This window comes from Eptesicus fuscus, chromosome 18 (assembly GCF_027574615.1).
Source record: "Eptesicus fuscus isolate TK198812 chromosome 18, DD_ASM_mEF_20220401, whole genome shotgun sequence".
NCBI classification, from domain to species: Eukaryota; Metazoa; Chordata; class Mammalia; order Chiroptera; family Vespertilionidae; genus Eptesicus; species Eptesicus fuscus.
The window spans coordinates 44876017-44895491 of NC_072490.1; the positions used below are offsets into that span (position 1 = coordinate 44876017).

General features: G+C 46.4%; 1 protein-coding gene and 1 pseudogene across 1 annotated transcript in view; both read right to left on the bottom strand.

Moving 5' to 3' along the window:
- Positions 1-19475, bottom strand: part of ARHGEF3 (Rho guanine nucleotide exchange factor 3) — a 260975-nt gene that overhangs the window by 141973 nt on the left and 99527 nt on the right. The window lies entirely within an intron of this gene.
- On the bottom strand, positions 12072-13295 carry LOC103290430 (60S ribosomal protein L14-like; annotated as a pseudogene).

Below are 19475 nucleotides of genomic sequence, written 5' to 3' on the forward strand. Positions count from 1 at the left end.
AATAATTACAATTATTTTTATTTTTTTCTACTGGGTCTCAAGTACACTGAATTAGACTAATCACAACCTTGGTTCATAAAACTTTATTAATACTGGTGCCTCCCTGGCCCTCTTTTATTTGTTTATTCACTTTTTTTTTAAACAACATCATGAACTCCCATTTAAAAATATATATATATATTCCCATACGGAATAGTTTGAAGTCCCAACCAGCAAAAATATTATCCATATAGTTTAAGGATTGTCCAAATAATTACTTAATTTCTAGAGAATTACTCCATGGAACCAATCAACTTAGATGATTCAACTGCACAATTCAGATTCACATGTGATTATACTGGGAACCTGAGTTTTTAAAAATATATTTTTATTGATTTCAAAGAGGAAGGGAGAGGGGGAGAGAGAGAGAGAGAAACATCAATGATGAAAGAGAATCATTGATCGGCTCCCTCCTGCACGCCCCCACTGGGGATCAAGCCGGCAACCCAGGCATATGTCCTGACCGGGAATTGAACCCTGACCTTCTGGTTCATAGGTCGATGCTTAACCACTGAACCACACAGACTGGGCTGGGAACCTGATTTTACAAGGAGAGTTCTCAGTTCTTCACTCATTTGTGTTCCTGCCTTTTCCTATCTTGAAAGACCACAGAGCCTTAGCCACAGCCTGAAAAAAAAAAAAACAGTATTCTCCCATCACCCTAGATAATTTTTTAAAATTCATGCTATGAATCTAATCAAGAAGAATCATCTAATAAACCCACATCAAGGAAAACTGTACAACATAACTGGCCTCTACTCTTCAAAACTGTCAAAATCAAGAAACACTAAGAAAGCCTGGAAAACTGTTCCAGATAAAGAGAAATGACAATAAATGCAGCGCGTGATCCTGAACTGGATTCTGGTCCAGCAAAAACAACAGCTATAAAATACATTACTGCGACGGTGGTGAACCTAAGAAATAAATGGTGGAGGAGTTAATATGTCTTGTCCAGGCTAAATGTCCTGCCTCTGAGAGCGATACTGTGTGAGAGGATGCTCTTGTTCTTAGCAAACACACACTGAGTTGAAGCATTTGGGGTTCAAGGGACATAATGTCTGCAACCCATTCTCAAATAGGAAGGGAAGTAATTTACATTCATATGCTAAATACATATGTATGTATACACAGTCTACATGTAAATATAGAGAGAGACAGAGATACAGGGAGACGAAGGGGAGAGGAGCGTATAAAGCAAACGGGACCAAATGTAAACCCTCAGAGAATCTGGCTTTGGGATTCAGGGGTACCTTACTCTAAACTTGCAACTTTTCAAGTTTCAAATTATATTAAAACAATGTTGCCATGCTCTTGTTTCTCTTCGGAGAGAATAAATCTTCTGCCTTTAAAAAATAAACAAATAACGTTGCCGAAGTAAAACAAAATAAATCCACAAATAACCTATACATCCCCTTCCTGTCCTGAAAAAAAAAAAGATAGGCTGTAAACAGCTCCATGCCCATCCGCTCCCCTTCAGGGCATCGATATGCACTCAATGCCAGGGGCCTGCCCGCCTGCCTGCCACGGACTCAGCTCCACGGAACTGCCAACCCTTGGTGCCCACGGCCCAGTGCTCCTGCGAGGCAGCGAGTCCGCCCCGGCCCTGCAGCAGAATTCGGTTGGTAGTAACTGGAGCACAATGCCTTAGGACCGAAATGAATATAATTTAAGGATTTGATCAAAAACTGTGCTCTCTCAGATACAACTGGAAACTCTCACCACAGGCTGTCTATCTGTACAGACGTTCCTCTCTCTCAGCAACAACGGGACAACCATAAGCAAAATAACTGTGTAATCCTGAATACCCTTCTCCTTAAAAGCATGTACTTGAATATACCAACAATGTCTCTTAATTGTAGCTCCTCACAGCGTTGCCTCTGGAGGCGATTCCGGAGAAGCGGAGGCCTGTCCATGTGACAAAGACCCCTCTCCCTGTCCGCCCGAGCTCATTGGCACAGAGGCGGCCAGAGTTTTCAGAGCGGCGGTCCCGACGAACTTAAGTAACACTCTTGGCAACAGTCCGCAGGGAAGCCATCAGAACAGCAATGTGAAAGCCAGTTACCGCTTGGTGCGGTGTCTGGAAAGACGTCAACTGTGATTAGAGGGACATTTTCCTTCTGCAGCTGCCTTTGAAAGTGGAGGAGGGCCTCCCCACAACCCCAAATTACAGGAGGGGGGGGCAGAGGGCCCCCAAACGCCAGGGACATGCAGGTATTCAGCACCTCCCTTCTTCAGCAGCACTGTCATGTCCTGTCAAGGTCTGAGTAAAAAGCAAAAGTTGTGGTGAGCCACAAATGGCTGCTGGGAGGGGAAAGGACTTTGTGCTGAATTTTCTAATCCTGATTTTTGCTTCAAAGCCCGTCCCAATCGCTTTTATCCTGAAGTCTGAAACCGAGGGTCTGGGTTTTGCAGAATCAAAGCATATTTATCCATCGTTTAATTCATTTCCCAGGAAATCAGTGTTTTACTAAGAATGGAAGTCTCTCGGGTCCAGAATTGCCCTGGACATTTCTAAAGCCTAGCCCAGCACACAGAACAAAATCAACAAATGTCTGTTGACTGACACATATGAACAGAATAACCCTCCTACCCCCAACTGGCAAGTATAATGCTGTAGAATTTCTTTTCAGGAAGACTAAAACACCAAGACATGTCAACTATAGAATTTTCATTTTTTTTATTCGGGGCCCACAATATTGGTGTATTTTGACAATAAAAAACCAGGAACAACAGATTCAGAAGAATGAATTTCATTAGATAGGTTCATTGTTTCAACAAATATTTTATGGGGCACCTACTACCTGCCAGGCACTGTGGAAGCTACTGTAGATACATTGGTCAACAAAGAGACACAGTCTTTGCCCTCAGGAAGAATACAGTCGAGTAGCAACAGTAGGGGTCAGAGATGATAAACCGGTATGCAAGCAAACAAGCTAGTATAGTGTGCACTAAGTGTTATGAAGAAAGTAAACCAGGATAATATGAAAGGAGGGAGGGGCAGAGCCACTAGAAGAGTGGTCAGGGAGACTTCTCAGAGGAAGGTCAGCTAAATCTTAAACACATATTTACTAGGCAATTCTACGTGCCTACGGAGTGGAGCCCTTTCTGAGCGTAGAGCCCTGTCCATGAAGCTGGCCCTATTCCTGCCTTCCTCTGGGAGGTCTTGATCCCATATCATTTCAAATTCAAAATGTTTCTGACTCTTGCCCTGGTCAGTGTTGCTCAGTGGTTAGAGTGTTGGCCCGCACAGTAAAGGGTCAACTCCCGGTCAAGGGCACGTACCTGGGTTGCAGGTTCAATCAATCCCTAGCCATGGTTGGGGCACATGGGAGGCAACCAATCAATGTGCCTTTCTCACATTGATGTTTCTCTCTCTCTCTCTCTCTCCTTCCTTCCTTCCCTCCCACTCTTTCTAAAAAATCAATGGGAAAAATATCCTCAGGTGAGAATTAACAAAACAACACAACAACAACAAAATGAAAACAAACGCTTTTGACTCTTTGGCATATCCTGAGGTACAGTTCACCCTGGCCTTCACCACTCTCTGAACAGTCTAGGTTCATGGGACCAGACATTCCAGGCACGAACCCAAGCTGAAGACAAGAAACCCTCTCCCCATTAGGACATCAGTTCTGCTTTGAAACTGCTCATGGGATTCAGGCCGAAACAGAAGCTCCATCTGCAGAAGCGCCTTTTTAATCTCCCTGAGTTTGGGGTCCTGGCTCTCCTCAGGATGTTGCAAAAGCCTGGCCGGTAGTGGCTCTGTGGGTCTGGCCACACTAGCCCGCTGCATCTCAGCCGGAGCTCATCGCTGATTCATCACCCGTGAGCATCTACTCGGAGTGACCGCAGGCGGACAGAGCCATTCTACTCACTGGGCGGCTCACGCTGGCAAACGACCAATAAATGTCATACAGTGAAGACTTTACAGGCCAATTCAGGAACACCGGGTTCATTAGCAAACTGCGATGATACCGCGGAGGAAGAAGAAGAGCGAACGTGGGAACGACGTTACTCATCAGCACAGAGCATCGCCAATATGTTAGGGGAAATGGCAGAGAGAGCTGAACACCCAACGTTGTAATGTAATGTACATCTGGACTTCACAGAAAAAAAATGCTCAGTTGCTTATTCGGGTGTATACCTCCGGGCAGCACTTCCCAAAGGACAGGCCGGGTGCCACCGTGGCTGTGAGATCACATGAGGCCGTGTGCTTACCAGTTGTCCTAGTTTGGGTTCTCTTCAAAGCAGATCCCGGGGTAAAGACTTAGGCACCAGCTGTTTACGTGGGCGTGGCCGCCAGGAAGAACGGTGTGGAGTGGGCCGTGAGGTGGGAAAGGGAGGGAAGCCACGAAAGGGTGTGGAGCGGGCAGGTCACGGCCGTGGACAGCTGGGGTCCAACCTCGATACACTATAGGACATATCCCATGATTTCCGGCTGAGGGGTGAGGAGGGGAAGTATTCAACCCACCAGCTCCTGCCTCTCCTCAATGAAGGGGGCTCCTCGGGATGTTAACTTTCTTGGCTGGACACCCCTCAGGTAGAGAACACAGGTGGTCACAGGTGGGCGCAGGGGACTCTGCAGGTAGCATCTGGGGTGAGGCTAGGGGACATGAGTGGGAGAGTCTGCTACCAAAGGATTTACCCAGCCTCAGAGCACATAATAAGAAAGTTATTACGTTTCTAGCTGGCTTGGCTCAGTGGATAGAGCGTCAGCCTGGGACTGAAGGGGCCCAGGTTCAATTCTGGCCAAGGGCACATGCCTGGGTTGCAGGCTCGATCCCCAGTAGGGGGTGTGCAGGAGGCAGCTGATCAGTGATTCTCTCTCATCATTGATGTTTCTTGTCTCTCTCTCTCCTTTTCCCTTCCTCTCCGAAATCAATAAAGAAATATATTTTAAAAAAATAAAGTTATTACGTTTCTAATTCACTGTCCAGCTGGAAGGAGAAAAGCTCAGATGGGGGCTATCTCACCTTTAATACCCACCTAATGCTTACCAACCTCAATCTTTCTTTTCTGGCTGCAATAGCATCTTCTAGAATCTAGTTACACCGTTTTGTGTGTTATTTATTTATCTTCCTAGTTATAGTCTATTTGTGGCAAGCATATTGGTTTTGTTGATCATGATAATATAAACTTTCCATTGAAGATAAACATAAAAACTGTCTGTTTTGTCGAAAATGTCAAGTATTTTTCTATGTGGCCATGGTAAAAGGGGATCCACAAATGAGCGAGGTTTAGGAAACACTTTCTTTGGGGAAATTCAGTCTCGTGACTGTCACACAAAGTAACCGTCCCAGGCGTGTTTGCTGCTCGTGACAAGTACAGACAAAGCAGCGCTCTGGTCCCCCTCCCCTGGGAGCACTGCAGAGCGCCGGCTCCTCTCCCCATCCTCTCTGGAGAGGATCTGTGGCCCTGTCTGCCCAGTCATGGATTAAAAATGAAATTCGTATCTAATAGGTCTAACTTTAGCCACAGGAAATGGGAGCACTTGGGGGACCCAGAGAGTCAGCCAGGCTTTTGTTTGAGGATGGGCACGTTATCTTTACTGGGCACGTTTTCCCTTTTTGGGAGGGGAGGGCGTGGAGGGTTGGGTTTGGGGAGTGAGCGGGAAGCGAGGTCCACTGGATCTGTTTCCTGGTTGGCTCTGTGGGAGATTTCTCCCCCTCTGCTGTCACATTCCTGGCTCTCAGTGCTATACAACATCTCATAAGGGTCTATTACAAAAGACTGGAGGCCCCGGGTGCACAAAATTCATGCACTGGGGTGGGGTGGAGGTCCCTCAGCCCAGATTGCTGAGGGCCCCCACTGGTGCACGATTGGGGCCTGGGAGGGATGTGGGAGGTTGGCCAGCCGGGGAGGGACCACAGGAGGGCTCCAGGACATGTCTGGCCTGTCTCAGCTCAGTCCCCATTGGCCGGACACCAGCAGCAAGCCAACTTACCAGTTGGAGCATCTGCCCCCTGGTGGTCAGTGCACATCATAGCAAGTGGTTTAGTGGTCTTAGCATATCATTAGCATATTACGCTTTGATTAGTTGAACGGATGACCAGACAATGGGACACTTAGCATATTAGACTTTTATTATATAGGATATTTGATGGTGAAAACCACCCAAACAAAGAATTTAAAAGCCCTTTATGTTGCAAACATATCTATGAAATGCTTCAATTAAAAAAAAAAGTTTCAGTCTAAATAATTTTTTTAAATATATATTTGTATATTTTCTCTGGCTTGATTACAATGTACACAATGTGCAGAAATCTGTTTTATAAATTTTTATCAGAAGTTGTCAGATCACAACTGATGTTATCTCTCTTTTACCTGATGCATAAGTAGTAAAAGAGAGCAACTGGGGAATAATTATTAACAGGTTGTTATCTATTTTTTAAGGCCATCGAACTAGCTATGTGATCTTGGGCGTTTCACTTTCCCTCTCTGGATCTCAGTTTCATTATCTGTAAAATAAGGGCGCTGGTCCAGGTGACCTCTAAAGTTCCCTTCCGATATTGTGTGCCTGTATGAAAACGTGCGGCCAAGGAGACTGTTGGGTCAGGGAGGGAAGTGGGAATGAGGATGGCAGAGGTTGGGAAACACTTTCTAGAAGTAAATATGAGATTCTCGATTTGCCTCAAAGTCACATATTGCAACAATCCCATCTCTAGGTGATACTTTTGAAACGCAAGGTTTGTGCTCAGGTCCCAGCATGGCCCAGGGCACGGCACAAAGAAAGTGACCACAATGTGTACTGAACGAATGGACAGAGGCACCTTCCCTGGGTACCTTTTGAGGACTCAAGGCTAATGCCAGAAAGACCAATGGTCAACGACAGAGAACGGAAAATGAAAGGGATGGGGAGAAGAGAGAAAAGAGGTAAAAAGGAGAGTGAGCAAGGGGGAGAGGAAGGGTGAGGAAAAACGCTCATACATGAATATATACACACATATATGCATACATACATGCATACGTACACACAGTGGGGGCTTGTTATTCGTGCATACATACACACAGTGGGGGCTTGTTATTCGGTTAAGTTCCATAAGTCTCCGTGAGCAATAAGTTAGTGAATGCTGAACTACTGCTCCTAGAGGAAATATGGGGGTAAGTTCCTGCCACTCTCTGGTCACAATATTTCCATCAACCACTTCAAGACATGTGTCTGCTTTCATGTGTGTTTATTTAATGTATATTTTTGATTCACTAACTTTGAGCTCATGGGCCACAGCAAGTTATAGAACTTGCGCCGGAAGGCAGCCTATCCAACAGGTGTACATGCTCTGTGAGGCACCCCGCAGGCTCCCGTGCCCAGGAACCCTGGGCAGCGTGGCAGCACAGCACTCGGGTGGGGGGTGGGGGAGGGAGGGCATTGTAAACAGTGCAGTCAACCAAAAACACAAAAATGTGAAAAGCACGGCACCGAACAGACCATGAAAAAGACACTTGCTTCCAGTATGAGAAGTGGAACAAGAAGGCAGTGTTGCCTGGTGGGCCCTCAGCTGGGAAGGTGCATGCCGGGTGACTCAAATGTTCACTGCTCTGTTCGTGTCCATGCATGGCTGCAAAAGCGCTGTGAGCACTGATTTGGGGTTTACCAATACATTTTAGTAAGAGGGCAAATACAGAATCTGTGAATACTGAGGATTGACATATGCGTGTATATTTATATGAGTGTGTGTGTGTGTGTGTGGTGTGTGTGTGTGTGTGTACAATTCAGAGCTTAGTATCTTATGCTCCAAGGTGGGGAGTGGGTGTAAGGGTGATGGTGGGGTAGGGGTTAAAACAGCCAGGTGCCATTTCACACCCATTGGATTGGCAAGACTTAGAAGTAGGATAATTCTAAGGGCTGGAGAAATGGGGACTCTCATGCAGGCCTGGAGGGAGGGTCCAGGTGAGAGAGCAACCTGCCATCATCCAGCCAAGCTGCAGAAGCACGTGCCTTGCTGCCCAGCACTCCACTTGTAGGGAGACGCTCTAGGGCAACTCCTGCACGTGGCTGGAGGCGGCGTGTGCATGGATGTTCAGGATGTTTATAACAGCAAACGACTGAAATAACAGACGTGTCTATTAGTGCAGAAATAGGGCACCGGGCATGCAGTGACATTCCCACCTATCAAAACCGATCCATCAATCCAGCGTCCCCTGTCACACATACCTGCCCACACCATCTCGTTGCACTCAGACACATAAAACGCACACCTGCTCCAGCACGGCCGCTCATGCCTCCTCCCGGACTCACGTTGGGATAGCTGCATTTGCTCCCTGGCAGTTCCTTTTGATCCAACCAGAATTACAGGCACACAGGGCCTCTTTGCCTCTACACCAATAGTTCTAAAATTTCTTTGTTTTAATCTCAGGACCTCTCTATACTTTTAAAAATCATTGTGCTCCAAAGAGCTTTTGTTTACATGGTTTATATCAATATTTGCAGTATTAGAAAAATTAAGAAATTTAAAAAGTACCTACATTTTTTCCAAAAAGAATCATTACTACCTTTTATTTTTTTAAATCCTGACTTGAGGACATGTGTGTGTGTGTGTGTGTGTGTGTGTGTGTGTGTGTGTGTTTATGAATTTAGAGAGAGGGGGAGGGAGAGAGAGAGAGAGAGAAGAAACACTGATTGGCTGCCTCCCACACATGCCCCAACCTGGGATCAAACTTGCAACCTGGGTATATGTCCTGCTCGGGAATCAAACCCGTGATGACACTCCAACCAACCGAGCCACACAGATTAGGGCCATTATTATCTTTACTAGTGACCCGGTGCATGAAAGGAAATTAATTAGAAGGTGGCCAGTGGGGTGGGACTGGGCGAGATGGGCTGGACACACTCTGGAGCCAACCTCCTGTGGTCCCTCCTCCCCAGCGTCTGCGGAGTAAGCGGGGTCCCTCCCGCAGGTGAGGTCCCTAGGCCTGGCCAGTGGGGATAGGGCCGAAACCAGCTCTCCGACAGCCCTCAAGGGGTCCCGGAGTGCGAGAGGGCACTCTGCAAAGTTGCTGTCATACAGGGTGTGGAATGCAAATGCAAATGTGCAGTAAACCAGATTCGGAGCTGACAGTGCCCCAGCAACAACATAACCCAATGGCCGAAGGAATCACGCGAGCCCTGCGAGGAATTGGGCTCCCTCCTCTCTGGTTTCGGGGTGCATCACTAGAGAAATGCCACTGCCAAGTCTCTGCAGCTCCTGCATTAAGTGTCTGCCCCCTGGTGGTCAGTGCGTGTCATAGCGACCGGTCAGACAGTAGGAGGGACACTTAGCATATTAGCCTTTTATATCTATACTAGAGGCCCGGTGCACAAAATTTGTGCACTGGGGGAAGAGGGGGTCCCTTAGCTGGGCCTGCACCCTCTTGCAGTCCGGGACCCCTTGGGGAATGTCAGCCTGCCAGCTTAGGTCTGATCCGGAGATCTGGCCTAAGCTGGCAGTTGGACATTCCACTTGCAGTCCCCCTCGCTCCTTACCGCCCCGCCTGCTTGCTGCTCCTTACCACTTGGCTCATTGCTCTTTAGCGCTGCCACAGAGGTGGGAGTGGCTCCCGCCACCACCACTATGCTGGCCAGCCGTGAGCCCAGCTTCTGGCTGAGCGGTGCTGCCCCTGTGGGAGCGCACTGACCACCAGGGGGCAGCTCCTGCATTGAGCGTCTGCCCCCTGGTGGTCAGGGCGCATCATAGCGACCAGTCGTTCTGGTTGTTCCATCATAACAGTCACTTAGGCTTTTATTATATAGACTAGAGGCCCGATGCACGAAATTCATACAAGAGTAGGCCTTCCCTCCCCCAGCTGCCGGCACCAGCTTCCCTCTGGGACCCAGGACCCGGGCTTCCCTTGCAGCTCTGGCTTCATCCGGAAGTTTGTCCAGAAGGATGTCCAGTCTAATTAGCATATTACGCTTTTATTATTATAGACTAGAGGCCCGATGCACAAAATTTGTGCAAGGAACTCAGCCCTCGAAGCCCCGGCTGCCTTGTGGCCCCAGCTACCTCACAGCCCCGCCCACTGATCGTTCTCGAAGGTTCTTCTGCCATCTTGTCTAATTAGCATATTAGTCTTTATTATATAGGATTACAATGGACATCTGTGTACAAATCCTTGTGTGAACAAATGTTATGATTTATTGATTTATTTTAAATACCAAGAGGTAACATTGCTGGGTCTATGGTAAGGGAATGTTTACCTTTCTAAGAAACTGTCAATACATTTTCCAAAGTGGGTGCAACAGTTTATACTCCCACCTACATGAGAGTTGTAGTGGCTCCTCATACTTGCCAATACTTGTTATTGTCAGTCTTTTTAATGTTAGCCTTTCTAGTGTGTTTGTAGAAAATCACTGAGGCTTAATCCACATTTCCCTTATGACTAATGATATGAATCATCACATGATGGTATAGATCTTATTTTTGTGATGTGTCTGTTCAAATCTTTTGCACATTTTGAACATTGGGTTGTCTGTATTCTTACCATTGAATTGTAAGACTGATTCATAGATATTCTCCATAAAAGTCTGTTTCAGACATACGTATTGTGAATAATTTCTCCCTATGACTTGCCTTTTTATTTTCATAATGGTGTCTTTTTTCAAGAGAAGATGTTAATTTTAACAAATCTAATAATTACTTTTTTATGGTTAGTGTTTCCTATGTCCTTCTAAGCTATCTAGCTACCTCCAAAGTAGCAAAGATTTTCTCCTATTTCTTTACCTGTAAGTTCCATAGTTTCAGTTTTTGAGTCCTTTCCTTAGTAGTGGTTTCTTTCTTGGCATCTTATAGTCTCTCCGTATGCACAGAGAGACACCCAGCTCCCCGCTTTCGATGGCAGGGGAGCTGAGTGTCCAATCGTGCACCCGGCCAAAAACCCCCGGTGGGGGCTTTTGGCCTGGAGCCGGAGCAGACACCCAGCTCCCTGCTTTCCATGGAGCGGACACCCAGCTCCCGGCTTTCCATGGCAGGGGAGCTGGGTGTCCACTTGTGCACCCAGCCAAAAGCCCCCGGCGCCTCTCAACGGACACCCAGCTCCTGGCTTTCGATGGCAGGGGAGCTGGGTGTCCGCTCGTGCACCTGGCCAAAAGCCCCCGGTGCCTCTCAACGGCCAGATAGGCCTGCCCCCCGCGCCTCTCAATGGCTGGATAGGCCACCCCGAGTCCCGCCCCCCAGCCTCCCGCTGGCCCAATCATGGGTGTAGCGGAGTGATGGTTATTTGCATATTACCCTTTTATTAGGTAGGATTATTATAGATATATAAAAGGCTAATATGCTAAGTGTCCAACCATCTGGGTAATGACATCACGTAGCAACACCCGGCTTCCTCTCCCTAGCAACTAGCCTCCTTGCAGTTTCTTCAGCCCAGGAACATGACTTGCTTTATAGCCAGGTGCAAACATTTCACACTTTAACCAAATGTCTGTGAAGTGGTTTCCTATGTCTCATCTCATTTGATCCTCACAGAAGTCCTGGAGTAGGTAGATAGGAGACACAGTGGACCTATTTTCTTTTCATTAGCCGGAAAACAGAGATTTAGAAAGCTTAGAAACTTGACCCAACTGAAAAGAAGTAAGAAATGGTAGAACTTGAAAATGACTTCAGGTTTTCTCACTGCATAGAATATAGTCAAACACTGCTATAGTTAAATATTTTACCCTTTGTTCTCCCTGCGTGATCTACAATAATAATCTCCTTCGTATTGATATTTACTGCTGTGTTGCTGACAATTACCTGAAAGAGAAGTTGGGGTGCTTCACTGGGCTGGAAAATGTTTAGCTAAGTCAGAAAGCAGGTCTAATTAAGCAAGTTTATTCTATATCTATATCTATAAAAGGCTAAGTTGACTCACGTATGCGTGATACATGTAAAGCTCTCGCTGGCACCAATCGCACACATGTGTTTCGATCTGTCATTGTCAATCGTGAATTTGGCTGACATTTCTATTATAGAGAAAGGGCGAATAGCAATATTAAAATATTTCTTCTAATTAATTTCCTTTCAATGTGCACGAATTTGTGCACCGGGCCACTAGAATAGGATAATAGCCTCATATCCTTAGGCTTTCTTTCCAGATGCCTTTGGAGCAGGTACTTTCTGGGCTGGAGCTCGCGGGCCCTTCTGAGCTTTTGGAGGCGCTGCCTTGTGGCCTGCAGCTTGCTGGGCAGGAACCTTCTGGGCTGCAGCCTTCTTGCCCACAGCGCTCACCTTTGCTGCTGGAACCTTTGCAGTAGCAGCACCGTTAGCAGCAGGTGCCTTTTAGGGAGAAGCTTTCAGGAGAGCTGCCTTTTGAAGCTTCCTAACTTGCAGCCTGACTGTTCAGTTCCTCATTTTCTTGGCCTTCACGACTTTGTAATGAACAAAACCTGTCATCTTGGTTTTTTTCCCCCCGGCTTCAATCCTCCTGGCCCATCTCGGGGCTGCCCATTTTGTACTGGTATCTGCCTTCTGCCAGGCTTATCAGACATTCTTCTGGCGGGCACTGTGTGGGAACCTGAGGATGAAGTCAGGGAGCTGCATGCGTTTGGAAGGCATAGCCTGTCTCCTCAACTTGAGTGCAAGGTCCATCGACCAAAGCCCTGTTCTGATCAATAACATCTACAGTCACGACCAGCTTCCCAGCTTAAGGCCCAAAAGAGGCGGAGGCCACCCAGCCAACCTCCACAAAGCACCTGAACACCACGCTGGCCGTGTCCAGTGAAGAAGAAGGCCCGTCCAGCCGTGCGCATGCAAAGTACTCCTTCTTTTAAAGTAACAGTATATTACTTATTCATCTATTTACCATATTTTAATGAAAAGTTACTATATTTTTCAAAACAAAGTACATAGTGAGAAGAGAAGCATTGTTCTCTACTTTCACAATTCTCCTAATGTCTGACTGCACAGAAAACAGCTGGCTTCCCTCACCTGCCTCTGTGATCAATCTGTGATTGCTATCCTGGTAGACACACATGAAGGAAATATTTGATTTGTAATTACATAGTTCCTAGTTCTTGGGGACTCCTAGGGGGTCCCTGACGACACGGAGAACCACGGTTTCAAATCATACACCCCTCTGCCAAGCGTTGTCTTCCACACGCCAACCATGTCATCTCCCACTTCCTTCAAACTGTCAATGACTGCCTTTGGCTCACAGCGTTAAATCCAAACTCTCCTCACAAAACTCTTCCCATTTGGCCAATCCAGTGCCTGTCCCATCTCCATTACCACCTACTCCGTACACTGAGGCCTCTCCCCACCACGGGGAAAACACAGGTGCCTGAACCTGTCCTGCTCGTTCATGCCTCTGAGCCTCAGCCTTCCTGCTGCCAGAGGACTCCTATGCATCTTTCACAACCCAGCCCAAAGGTCACCTCCTCTAGGGAGCCCTCTCTGATTCACCCTTCCCTTAGAGTTTTCACTTTGTATGTTTTAGATATTTAGTTTTTGAGCAGATAATTCAAGTGACTGAAGTTCCAAAACTTGTCATTGTACGGTATACCCTTCGGAGGCGCCACGGTGATCAGTTTCTTTCACATTCGTCCAGAGCTGCTCTAGACAAAAATAAGTCATTTCTTTAACCTAATGGCATCATGCTACATGCACTGCTCTACTCCTCAGCACTGTACCTTGGACAGCCTTCCGCACCATCAAATTGGCTTCAAATTTTTCAATAGTTTCAAATTACATTTTAAAAATGTACCATAACTTATTTAACTAGTCTCTTAATGACTAGCTATGTATGTGGTTTCCAATCTTTTGCTGCAGCAAATATCCTTCTATATAAGTTACTCTACACACATAAAAGGCTGCAATTTTCAGGATGGAACGGCTAGGCCAAAGGCAATGTACATTTGTAATTTTCATAAACATTGCCAAATTGTCCTCCCTTTATAAAGTCCATTTTAATTTATTATCCTATTGGCCATGCGTGAAAGGTCCTGTTACCCATGCCAAACAGTGTTATCAAACTTTTTAATCTCTGCCCATGTGGTACATGAAAAACAATGCTTTGATCAAGTTTAATGAATAATTCGTATTTTGCTAGTACGACCAAATCTCTAGAGTCGCACTGTCCAATCTGATAGCTCTGAGGTGCATGTAGCTGTTTATAGTTGTGCTGGATGCTGCTGCTCTAGACCTGCACTCTCCAGAGGCTACTATGAGCCACGTGTACCGAGCACTCGAAATGTGGCGAGTGAACTCAGAGGGGTTCAAACGTTATTAACACACACTTGATTTTGAAAACTTAGTATGAAAAAGGAAATAAAATGTCTTCTTAATAAATGTTTTTATTAGCAGGGATCTCACTCTTTTTTAACTTCTTTGGAGAGAGAGGGGGGCGTGGGGAGGAGAGAGAAACATCAATCAGTTGCCTCCCATAAGCTCCTGGGTATGTGCCCCGACTGGGAATCAAACCCACCACCTTTTGGTGCACGGGATGATGCTCCAACCAACTGAGCCATGATAACCAGGGCCTTGGTAATTTTTATACTGATTACATGTTGAAATGCTAATATTTGGATATATGTATTGGGTTAAATGCATCATTAATTTCACATATTTTAATGTAGCTACTAGGAACGTTAAAATTACATCTATGGCATGTGTTCTTTCAGAGGGCACAGTGTTCTGTTGTTGAGACCCGGATTTTAGCATTCTTCTTTTTACACAGAAGTGTAGTTTACTACTATTGCTACTATTACTATTACTACTATTGCTACAAAGAAGAATAGATTCACTAGGCTCTTTATTTCCTCCTCGTCCTTCCCTGTGCCATGCAGACAGGGTGGGCAACAAGCGGAGACAGGGCGGCGATGATCCTGATGATGAAATATCAGCCCTGAAACAAACCAGTACACTTCCCACCTGGGCGGCCCCAGCAGGAACCAGGGGCACTGCTGACCCCGAGCAGGGACTGATTTCCTGGCCGCTGTTAAAACAATGCGCCCGAGAACAAAGTGCCTTCGAAACTAAGAATAGAAGAATGGCTCCAAATGAGAGTTCCAGGATGGTGCAGGAACCAATCCCTCCCCTGCTCCAACCCTACGCCGCCTTCCACCCTTGGCTTGACCTGACCCCCTGGCTTGACAAATGTCCCTCCCTGTCTCAGCCCCAACCATCCTGCACTCTCAGCAGTCTGTACACACAGCTCTGGGTGAGGGCTGAGGGGCAAAGTGGAAAGGGGAGACCTAGAGGAAGAGATGACACGGCTCTGCCCTAAAGGACCCACACCACAATGGTCCTACAGTGGAGACTTGGCATATATGTCATCCGTGTCTTTGTAACATGAGCCATGAAACTGATAGGTCAGAATGAAGACCGTTTTTTTAACCAGGTATTGGTGGAATGAAACCTAATTGTATCTGAGCATAAGTCATCTGCTTGGAGGAAAATAATATTATTATTATTATTAACAGTTGTGTGCCTTTGGGCAAGTGAATTAACCTCTACAGGTCTCAGTTTTATTGCCTACTAGAGGTCCGGTGCACGAATTCGTGCATGGGTAGGGTCTGGCCAGGGGGGCGGGGTCATGGGCGGTTAGAGGGCTGACCCCATCCCTGATTGGGGTGGAGGAGGCCGATTGAGGGCGGGGGTGGCTGGGGGGAGGGGCCGAAGGTGGTTGGCCTGCTGGCCCTGCCCCCTGGTCAAACTCCCGGTTGAACTCCTGATCGAACTCCCAGTTGAGGGGACAATTTGTATATTAGCCTTTTATTATATAGGATAACATGAGCATAAAAATAAATACTTGTTATTGTTTGCCACTGAGTTTGGAGTGGTTGTTGCTCAGCAAAAGTGGGCTGAGACAGTCTCCTTTACCCTCATCCAGAGATTTCAGGCAGAGAGTGGCTTTGGCTTCTCTTCTCATTAAGGTGGGATTTCAGCAATTGGGTCATTCTATGGCTCTCTCCATTCCATTTTCTCTGGGCTGGTAAAGTCCCACTCCAAGAAGACAGCAGGGGCTACAGAGACCCATATTTTGGCCATCTTGGCACCTGGCACTGAGTCATGCACCACTGTTGGCTCTCAGGCACTGTTTGCTGAGTGAAAGGATCGGCGCTGTTGGTCTGGTGGGATGAGCAAGGTCAAAATCACCAGCAGGCAGCAACCTGGCCTCAGGCACTCCGAGCCACTGGTCCCACAGTCCCCAAAGTGTGGGAAGTGGACGTACCGGTGACACAGTATCATGTCAGACCACATGCTGCAGACCTGGGTGCGTCTATTATCATGTTTTAGGGAACACATTATAGTGTTTACCAACGTCAGGATTATTATTGCTTAAGATCAGCCCAGGTTAAAAAACAAGTAGCGAATTTAAAGAAAAAGATTAAGTAAAAAATAACAGTCCAAGTGGTATGTGGATATGGGAAACATGACTGAAGTTTAGGAAACACTGACCCATATCAAGTCTCATTTCCCTACAAATCACAAGCATAATCATAGCTGGCATTTTTTGAGCACTGACAAGATGCACTAGTTTTAAGGGTTTCACAGATATTTTTATAAACTCCTTCCAGTGTCTGAGGCAGATACTAGGCGTCATTTCCATTTTGCAGGGAAGGTAACTGAGGCACAGAGAGGTAAAAGGAACTTCCCGAGGTCAAGTGGCAGGGAGGGTCAGAACCCAGACTGTCACCCTCCAGGACCCAGGTTCTTAACAGCACGTCTCTCCTGGAGAATCTGGGCCCAGGAAGTTCAGCACTGCCCAAGGTGAACCCCAACACCTAGACCTTGAACCCCAAACTCCTGACTCCCAGCCAGTGCTCCATGAGGAGCACTTTGGCGAGAGCACCTGGAGTTTGTGGCAGCGGCTGCATGGGGTCTGCAAGGAGCAAGGGAGAGAGGCGGTAAACTCCACCAGCAAGACGTGGAAGGGAAGGGATGGGGACATAAACCTGCCAAACAGGCAGTTCTCGAGGCATGAGAAGCTAGAATATGGACAAACTTACTCGGGGCTGACAGAGCAAAGAGGCTGCTTTCTGAGCCCCCCCAAGGGACCCACCCTCCGGGCAGCATCGGGAGCTGGCTTCCCTAAGTGACATCCACATGGTCTATATTTAGGTCCTAGAGTCACCCATTGTTTCTGTCCTGGTGGACACTCAGGGGTCAGCACCCTGACCTCGCCCTCTCCGAGTCACCTCTGAGTGTTTCATCAAGAGAAGCCTGTTTAGGATCTGGTTTGAATCAACTTCCCCTTCGTGGCTCCCACTTGGCGTTCTGGGAAAGCTGTAAAAACATGGCTGGAATCGGCACTTTAAAACGAAGCACCGACCTTCTGTGGAATATGCTGCTTCCTTCCCTCCACAAAATCAGACCAGGGCCACCCTCATCGCAGGGCAGAAGGTGTTTCACAGCCCTGTTGTTGCTAAGCCCTTATGCACACACGAAGGATTCTTTTTTCTGGTAGCAACCAACACATTTTATGGTCAATAAGACCTGCGACATAAATCACATTTGTGAGTACTGACTCTGTGCGAGACACCATCAGGAGTCATTTCATTTACCCCTCATGGCAATCCTAAAGGCAGACACTATTTATTATTCCCATTTTACAGAGGAGGAAACAGATTCGCAGAGGTTGGATAACACACATAGGATTGCATGGCTACTAAGAGGCAAAGCTGGGACTCAGACCTAAATCTCTGTGGTTTAAAAGCCATGCCCTTAACCATTACACTCTATCATTTTTCCACAGACACAGAACCAGTTTGGCCAAATCTCAGAGGATGAATGCATGAGAGCTAGCAAGGGCTTCTCCCCTCCCTTACTCACCCTCCACATCCAATTACCAAGTGCCCCTCCCACATCCAGCCCAACTCCTCCAGGTCCTTTCCTGGAGACTCTCAGAGCCAAGAAATAAAAATTCATTTAATAATATTTTCAAGAGCAGAATAAAGGTCAGTAGCTAGCCAGACAATTACATTTCGAGTTCCAGTGATACTCTTGGGAAACGTGCCCTTAAAAGCACTCTTTAAATGATTTGACTGTGAAGTGGGGAAGATATGAGAACTACATTTTACTTTTTGGACAAGATATTTGCATACCTAAGATTCACATAAGAGCTAAAATAAGTTTAGAGACATGTCCGTTTGGGAGGTGGGGAAATTGAGTCCAAGAGAAGGTGGTGACTTGTCACAAGGACCTCTTATGTCGGTGTTAATTGGACCACGGCAAACATCCACCAAAACAGGCTGATCTGCCAAAGTACTGGAAAGTAAAGCATCACCAAAGATGCTGCGTGTGACAGACGTGGGAAGGGACCCATCATTAAAATCATCATGTAGCGCACAATGGCCAAGAATGTCATTTCTGGATCCCTTCTGCCTGAATTTGAAGTCTGATCCCCTACTAACCAGCTAGGTAACCTTGGGCAAATTAAATTCCTTATCTTCTCTAAGCCTCAATTTTACCATCTGCAAAATGGCAATGATACGAATAGCCAAACCCCACAGTGCTGTAAGAATTTCATGAGCTAATGCAAATAAAGTGCTTAGTAACATGAAAAGTATCTAATAAATGTTAGCTATCATCGTACTATTTCCTAGCACTGTTGCACTGAAATGTGGTAGATCATTTTAAATGTTGTCCATTTCCATATCTCAAAGGCTCAAAAGTTATTCTTTATCAGGTGAGCAAACAGCTAGGTGAGTGAGATGAGAAAGAAGATATACAATGAGACCACCCAAATCACATGAAAAGACTAAAACACATAAAAATGTATGTCTATAATGGTCATGCACCAAAGAGTTGGAATTAGCATTACAATTCTGAAACACAATTCTGATGAGAAAAATAGAAAAAGCAATGGGCATTTCCTTTAGACTATAGTTTTGGCTTCTCGAAAGCTTTAATACCTACCCACAAACAAACAAACAAACAAATGAGTAAAATGGACAGAGAGAGTAAGCCTCGGGGCTCCTAATTAGCCCATAGAAATCGAGCGTTTTCAGCCTCTCCTGAAATAACCCATGCCAGGCACCCACATTCTCAATGAGAACACCAGCGAGTCAGTCTCCGCTGATATTATCGGACATTGTCTTCCCGATGGTGAATATATTCAAACCACCAGGATTACTTTAAGGAAACCTACACACAAAAAAAGAGGTTGCTCCGAGCAGAATGAACTTGCAAAACTGAGTTTGACCATCTTCCAACACAAAGAAGAGATCTTGGAAATCCACTTTGTGATCCAAACAAACCAAACGGAAGGCAGCTACATCCTTTCTTCTTCCCCATTAACTGAAAACGGTCTCATAAAAATTAAAATACCAGCATCGTGGGCAGAGTGCAAGGCCAACCTCCCCTTGCTCTCCTCCAATCACAGATGCTCAAGGACACGCTGACACCTCGGCGCTCCGCTTAACTCACCATCTCCACCAAGCTCAACCAGTTGTGGTCTTAAACTCAGCCACACACTCTTTTCTGATTCAGACTAAAGTGAGGCAGAAGTCTGCCTCCACCATTCCAGGTGTTGTTAACAGC